The sequence below is a fragment of the Rutidosis leptorrhynchoides genome, chromosome 6 (assembly GCF_046630445.1).
Source record: "Rutidosis leptorrhynchoides isolate AG116_Rl617_1_P2 chromosome 6, CSIRO_AGI_Rlap_v1, whole genome shotgun sequence".
Classification (NCBI taxonomy): domain Eukaryota; kingdom Viridiplantae; phylum Streptophyta; class Magnoliopsida; order Asterales; family Asteraceae; genus Rutidosis; species Rutidosis leptorrhynchoides.
Window position 1 is genome coordinate 395,297,425 of NC_092338.1, and position 8,996 is coordinate 395,306,420.

Here is an 8,996-nt window from a genome sequence, read left to right on the forward strand (position 1 = left end):
TTGGGCTTTGTACCATAATTGGGGTTTGGACAAAAGAACGACACTTGTGGAAATTAGACTATGGGCTATTAATGGGCTTTATATTTGTTTAACTAAATGAAAGTTTGTTAATGTTAATATAAAGATTTACAATTGGGCGTCCCTATAAATTACCATATACACTCGATCGGACACGATGGGCGGGGTATTTATATGTACGAATAATCGTTCATTTAACCAGACACGGGAATGGATTAATAGCCACTAGAATAATTAAAACAGGGGTGAAATTACATTCAAGGGTAATTGGTGTAATTGTTAACAAAGTAGTAAAACCTTGGTTTACACGCAGTCGATAACCTGGTGTATTCATTAAACAAAGTATTAAAACCTTGTTACAAATTCGAATCCCCAATTAGTTGGAATATTTAACTTCGGGTATAATAATAATTTGTCAAGGACACTTGCAATTTATATTTATGACTGATGGACTGTTATGGACAAAAACCAGACGGACATATTGAATAATCCAGGACAAAGGACAATTAACCCAAGGGCATAAAACTAAAATCAACACGTCAAACATCATGATTACGGAAGTTTAAATAAGCATAATTCTTTTATTTCATATTTTATTTCCTTTATTTTATATTTAATTGCACTTCTAATTATCGCACTTTTATTGTTATTTAATCGCACTTTTAATTATCGTACTTTTAATTATCGCAATTTAATTTTATCGCATTTTTATTATTCGCAATTTCATTATCGTTATTTACTTTACGCTTTAATTTAAAGTCTTGTATTTATTTTATATTTTACATTAGGTTTTAACTGCGACTAAAGTTTTAAAATCGACAAACCGGTCATTAAACGGTAAAAAAAACCCCCTTTATAATAATAATATTATTTATATATATATTTGTATTTTTATAAAAGTAAACTAATATAGCGTTGAGCTTTGTTTAAAGATTTCCCTGTGGAACGAACCGGACTTACTAAAAACTACACTACTATACGATTAGGTACACTGCCTATAAGTGTTGTAGCAAGGTTTAAGTATATCCATTCTATAAATAAATAAATATCTTGTGTAAAATTGTATCGTATTTAATAGTATTTTATACCCCTCTGCTTTGATACCAAGTATTTTTGGCGCCGCTGCCGGGGACTCACTCTTAAACGCCGGAAGCGCAACGCTAATATAAAAATAAAAAATAAAAAAAAAAAATTTTAGTTACTTTTATTAAAAGTCGTTTTTGTAAAAATACGTTTTTAAAAATATAAAAAGAAAAACAAAAATATTAGTATTTTTAAGATTTTGTGAATATTTAAGTTTTATAAGTTTCTTTATTTCTATTTTAAGTTTATAAAAATATAAGTTTTATTTTAAAATCTTTTATTTATTTAGAAAAACAGAAAAAAGAAAAAAAAAAATAATAAGTAATCGGGCCAAGGTACTGTAGCAGCCCAACTTTTGGCCTGGATCCGAACACCATGCGAGTCGCATGATAATTCAACTAAACCCCATGCGAGTCGCATGAGGGGTCTGACAGGGCCACAAACAAACCCTAATAACGCATTTATTACGGAGTATAATATATTATTATTATAATTAAACCCTAATTTGATTTTTATTATTATTAATTAAGTTTTTAGTTTAATTAATTACTTTTAATTAGTTTTATTATATTTAAAACTTAATACTTTAATATAATTAATATAAAAATAATATTTTAATAAAAATTGTATTTTTTTATATAACTTTTATAACTTTTATATTTTGTCCCTTTTTAATCGTTGTAGCGTAATATTTATATTTTTAGCTCATAATTAATTTTAAAATTAGTTTTTGCTATAGTTATTTTTACTCCTAGATTTTTAGGTTTTGCCATAGAATTCCTTAAGTGCTTTTTCTTTAGACTAAGATTTAGGTGCTTTAGAATTTTGCGACGCCTTTTTAAGTTTTAGTTTCTTTTTAAGTTATTTCCATTTGGGATTTAGTTTTTCCTGTAAGCTTTAATATTTTTAGATCTTTTACTATGTACCAATTATCATTCCAATTAGTAATTTCAATTTGCGATTATAATTTTAAGTTAGTTGTAGTAATAAGGTTAGGTTAGTTAAGTATTTTTAAGTTTTTATAAGTTTCTTTTATTTTTCCGTCACCTTTTATTTTTCAACCATTTTTTCTTTTTCGACCTTTTTCGACGAACTCTTTTTCTCTCTTATTTCTCGCTATTCTAGTTTTAGGACATAGATTTTTATTCTACTTCTTATCTAAATTTCTTAAAATTACGAAAATTTATTTTAAGTGGTTAAATTGATAGACATCAAAATTTTCTGGTTCGTAGTAATAGTTGGATTTGTACGTGGACCGGGTTATTGGAGCCAAACAGTCCTCAATTATATTGAGACCAAACGAATCCTGCCCCTCTGCTGCATCTTTTGGCTATTCGAAACGTGGGCAAAATCAGAAAAGTCTATTGATTGGATAACTTATTATAATTTTTCTTTCCTTTTAAAAAACTAATAGGATATTCAGTGAATGCACCGAGCAAGACGTTCATCACCTTTTGTACGTTCACCACCTGTAACTAGATCAAGACATCGTTTAACAAATATAACCGCCGTTGATTTTTCTTTAGAATCGTCATCCAGTCGACCAAGTACTTCAGTTCAAATTTCCGATAATCCAGTTTTTGAAACAAACCTCACAATTGAGAATCCAGAAAATATTCAGGAACGGTTCATAGATCCTGAACCATTAAACTTTCCTCCGGAACCACCAATCATTCAAACAGAGATTGTTGAGGAACGAACTATTAAATCAGAATCATCTAGTGATACCGATTCAACAAATTCAATTATGGAGAATCTGGAACCTTTAAGTATGGAAGACCGAATGAGAGCTAAACGCACTGGCTAAGGTCACGCAATTACTCATCCAGACATTAATGCGCCAGATTATGAAATCAAAGGACAAATTCTACACATGGTGACTAATCAATGCCAATTTAGTGGTGCGCCGAAGGAAGATCCAAATGAACATCTACGTACCTTTAATAGGATCTGCACACTATTCAAAATAAGAGAAGTGGAGGATGAACAGATATATCTCATGTTATTTCCCTGGACTTTAAAGGGAGAAGCCAAAGATTGGTTGGAATCGTTACCTGAAGGGGCGATCGATACATGGGATGTTTTAGTTGACAAATTTCTTAAACAATTTTTTCCTGCATCTAAAGCCGTAAGACTTCAAGCAGAAATTGTTACGTTCACACAGAATCCAAATGAAACTCTATATGAGGCATGGACAAGATATGGAAAGTTACTAAGAGGATGTCCGCAACATGGTTTAGACACCTGTCAAATAGTACAAATATTCTACCGAGGATGCGACATCACTACAAGAAAAGACATAGATATAGCAGCTGGTGGTTCTATTATGAAGAAAACCGAAACTGATGCTTACAAAATTATTGATAACACTGCTTCCCACTCACATGAGTGGCACCAAGAAAAAGATATCATTAGATCATCTAAAGCAGCTAGAGCCGATTCTAGCCATGACTTAGATTCCATTTCAGCAAAGATAGATGCTTTCGAGAGACGAATGGAAAAGATGACTAAGGATATTCACTCAATACGAATTAGTTGTGAGCAGTGTGGAGGACCACATTTGACAAAAGATTGTCTCAGTATTGAATTAACAATGGAACAAAGAGAGAATATTTCATACATAAACCAAAGGCCTGGAAATAATTATCAGAATAATTATCAACCGCCAAGACCGATTTACAATCAAAACCAGAATTATAACCGAAATATTCCATACAACAACCAACAAGGTCCTAGCAATCAACAAGTATCCAATAATACTTACAATCAGCAAAGACCGAATTTTCAAAACAAACCACCACAACAAACCGATGATAAAAAGCCGAATTTAGAAGATATGATGACAAAGCTAGTTGAAAATCAAACGCAGTTTTTCACATCTCAGAAACAAACCAATGAACAAAATGCTCAAGCATTTAGAAATCAACAAGCTTCTATTCAAAATCTGGAACAAGAAGTAAGTAACCTAGCAAGGTTAATAGGTGAAAGAAAACCGGGAAGTCTACCTAGCGATACAAATGCTAACCCCCGGAATGAAACAGCTAAAGCTATTACCACAAGAAGTGGTACAACACTTAAACCACCTGAAATACCTGTAACTTCTGATGAAACTATTCCTACTCCACAAGAACCACAACCTGATCAAGATAAGGAAAAAGAACCGGTAGTTGAGAAGGTTAATGAAGATAACACAGTTAAGGATAAACCTTATGTTAAACCATACCAACCACCACTTCCTTACCCGAGTAAAATGAAGAAGGAAAAACTTGAAGCCGAGCAATCCAAATTCTTGGATATGTTTAAACAGATAAATGTAAATCTTCCTTTCATTGATGTGATTTCAGGAATGCCAAGATATGCTAAATTCTTGAAAGATCTAATCACGAATAGAAAGAAAATGGAAGAACTCTCGGCTGTAACTATGAATGCTAATTGTTCAGCAGTGCTGTTGAATAAGATACCAGAAAAACTATCTGATCCAGGAAGTTTCACAATTCCATGTTTTCTGGGTAGTCTTAGTTCAATAGAAGCATTAGCAGATTTAGGTGCTAGTATAAATCTAATGCCGTATTCACTATACGCTAAACTAGATCTTGGAGAATTGAAACCAACCAGAATAAGCATACAACTAGCCGATAGATCAATAAAATATCCTAGAGGGATAATGGAGAACATGCTAGTTAAAGTTGGTACTTTAGTATTTCCAGTAGATTTTGTTGTTTTGGACATGGAAGAAGATTCTCAAGTTCCTCTCATATTAGGAAGACCATTCTTAAACACGGCTAAAGCAATGATAGACGTGTTCGGTAAGAAACTGACCCTAAGTATAGAGGATGAGAGTGTTACCTTTTCAGTTGATAGAGCAATGCAACAACCACAATCTGCAGATGATACATGTTATTATATTCAAACTATAGATGCACATGCAGAATTATTAGAAGAATTTCCGGAATTACAAGGAACAGGAGAATGTTCTTTAGGAGAAGGTAATGAACCAATTGATGAAGCTGAAATGTTAGCTACACTTATAGCTAATGGATATGAACCAACAACAGAAGAAATTCAAATGCTAAAAGAAGAAGACAGATATCGATATAAATCATCGATAGAAGAACCTCCGAAATTAGAGTTAAAGCCACTTCCAAACCATTTGGAATACGCTTATTTACATGGTGAATCTGAATTACCTGTAATAATATCGTCTTCTCTTACTGAAAATGAGAAATCACAACTCATTTCTGTGTTGAAAGCTCATAAACCAGCCATTGCATGGAAGATTCATGATATTAAAGGAATAAGTCCTTCGTATTGCACACATAAAATCCTTATGGAAGAAGGTCATAAAACGTATGTGCAACGCCAACGAAGACTAAATCCTAATATGCAAGATGTAGTTAAGAAAGAGATTATTAAACTGCTAGATGCAGGTTTGATATATCCAATCTCTGATAGTCCATGGGTAAGCCCAGTTCAATGCGTACCTAAGAAGGGTGGCATGACTGTCATCACAAATGAGAAAAATGAGCTTATTCCTACTAGGACTGTAACAGGATGGCGTGTATGTATTGATTATAGAAAATTAAATGATGCCACCAGAAAAGATCACTTTCCCTTACCTTTCATAGATCAAATGTTGGAAAGATTAGCCGGAAATAGTTACTATTGTTTTCTAGATGGATTTTCCGGATATTTTCAAATTCCAATAGCACCCGAAGATCAAGAGAAAACCACATTCACGTGCCCTTATGGTACTTTTGCTTACAAAAGAATGCCATTTGGACTTTGTAACGCCCCTGCAACCTTTCAAAGGTGTATGATGGCGATTTTTCATGACATGATAGAAGAATGCATGGAAGTATTCATGGATGACTTTTCAGTCTTCGGTGATACATTTAAATCATGTCTAGTTAATCTGGAACGAATGCTAATTAGATGCGAAAAATCAAATCTAGTACTTAATTGGGAGAAATGCCATTTCATGGTTAAAGAAGGCATCGTTCTTGGACATAAAATTTCAAAAGAAGGAATTGAAGTGGATAGAGCTAAAGTAGATGTAATTGCTAAACTTCCACATCCCACCAATGTTAGAGGAGTTAGGAGTTTTCTAGGGCATGCCGGTTTTTACCGACGTTTCATAAAAGATTTTTTTAAAATTGCCACTCCTATGAATAAACTCTTAGAAAAGGATGCGCCATTCATCTTTTCAGATGAATGTATCAAATCTTTTAATATTCTTAAAGAAAAACTCACTAATGCACCAATCATGATAACACCAAATTGGAATCTACCATTTGAACTAATGTGCGATGCAAGTGATTTTGCAATGGGAGCCGTTTTAGGACAAAGGATTGAAAAACGATTTCAACCTATATATTATGCTAGTAAGACGTTACAAGGAGCACAAACGAACTATACAACTACTGAAAAAGAACTCCTTGCTATTGTCTTTGCTTTTGACAAATTTCGATCATATCTCGTTCTAGCAAAAACGGTGGTCTATACCGACCATTCTGCTCTTAGATACCTATTTTCAAAACAAGATGCTAAACCAAGATTAATCCGTTGGATCTTACTCTTACAAGAGTTTGATATTGAAATCCGAGATAAAAGAGGAGCAGAAAATCTCGCCGCTGATCATCTTTCTCGTCTTGAAAATCCCGAATTAGAAGTTCTAAATGAATCGGCCATACAAGACAACTTTCCTGATGAATATCTATTGAAGATAGATTATAAAGAAATCCCATGGTTTGCAGACTATGCAAACTACTTAGTTTGTGGATTCCTTGAAAAAGGATTATCGTACCAAAGACGAAAGAAATTCTTCAGTGATATAAAACACTATTTCTGGGAAGATCCACATCTGTTTAAAAGTTGTCCCGATGGAATAATACGCCGATGTGTATTTGGAGATGAAGCTAGTAAAATTTTAAACCATTGTCACACAGGACCAACAGGAGGGCATTATGGGCCTCAACTAACAGCAAGAAAAGTTTATGAAGCTGGATTCTATTGGCCTACAATTTACAAAGACGCACACCTTCTTTGCAAATCCTGTGATGCATGTCAAAGGGCCGGAAAAATAAGTCAACGTGATGAAATGCCACAAAATGTCATCCAAGTATGTGAAGTATTTGACATTTGGGGTATTGACTTTATGGGTCCATTTCCAAAATCTCATAATAATCTATATATACTCGTAGCCATTGATTATGTATCTAAATGGGCGGAAGCACAAGCTCTCCCAACTAACGATGCACGAGTTGTAGTCAACTTTTTAAAACGTCTTTTTGCAAGGTTTGGAACACCGAAAGCTTTAATAAGTGATCGGGGTACTCATTTCTGTAATAATCAACTTGAGAAAGTTCTTAAAAGATATGGAGTAACTCATAAAATCTCCACCGCATATCATCCACAAACAAGTGGACAAGTTGAAAATACCAACCGAGCTTTAAAACGTATTCTAGAGAAAACCGTAGGATCAAATCCAAAGGAATGGTCCATTAAATTGGAGGATGCACTCTGGGCTTTTAGAACAGCCTACAAAACTCCAATTGGAACCACACCTTTTAGACTTGTTTATGGAAAAGCGTGTCATCTTCCAGTAGAAATTGAACACAAAGCATTTTGGGCTTTGAAGACATGTAATCTTGATTTACATGAAGCCGGACGTCTACGATTAAGTCAACTAAACGAATTAGAAGAATTAAGACATGAAGCATACGAAAATTCGTTAATCTATAAAGAAAGAACGAAGAAATGGCATGATAAAAGAATCAGAAGTTCAAAAGAATTTAAAGAAGGAGACAGAGTTCTTCTTTTCAATTCACGATTCAAGCTATTTCCTGGAAAATTGAAATCAAGATGGTCTGGACCATTCATAGTCAAAAGAGTTTTCCCATACGGAACGATAGAATTAATAAATTCAAATGGGATTGAATTTAAAGTTAATGGTCACAGAGTTAAACATTACATACATGGTCCGATGGAAGTCGACAACGAAGTTAATCACAATTTCGACACCACAGCTAACTAAGTGTGGGGAGAATCAAGTCTTTAAAGGATAATATGTATTTCTGTTAGAGTTAGATTGTCTGTTTTCGTGTAGTTCTCGAAAATGGAACACGTATGGTCTTTCCCTAGCAGACCCTAAAGAACTAGTCTTCTCCCCCCATTCTGAATTTTTATTTTTTTTAGGTTTTTACGAAATGAAGACTGCCTGTGAATTAAACCATGGTCTAATGCTACACGCTTTGATCACTAAAAGAAATAATGACATACTACCGAGTGAATTAGTATCAGTAATCAGAGAAAGAATGGACGGAGTTAGAAAAGGATCCAGATGCGAAGATAATAAGTTACAATTTGGTAAAGGAAAATCAAAATCCGCAGCGAAAAGAAGAGCACGACACCTAGAACGATGTCACAAATGCGGAAAATGGTCACATGGAGGTAAATGTTCAAATAATCAAACATATTCAAATACCGAATTTGTTACTTTATGCAGAGACGGACCGTTCATATGTTTAGAAGAAAAGACAATGAATGCTCGAGGTTACGCCTATGCAGCCATGGAAAACCAATTAAACCGACTATCTTATGAATATAATAGATCATATAACTAAGAAATCTATTTCACAGGTATGTCTGTACAGTTTTTATTTTTATTTTTATTTTTAACCTTTTGATAATAAACGCTAATTTGTTCGCTAAAAAGTATTAAATTGGTATTGAATAAAATTAGGTTTGGCGACCGAAATTATTGATATCGTTTAAAAATTTATTACATCACTGCGAAATTTAACGTTTATTCTTAAGGTATAAATATCTTTAAACAATCAAACCAAAATATTTCAAAAATTCGTCATGAGTTAAATTAGGTCTTGGAACCGAAATTA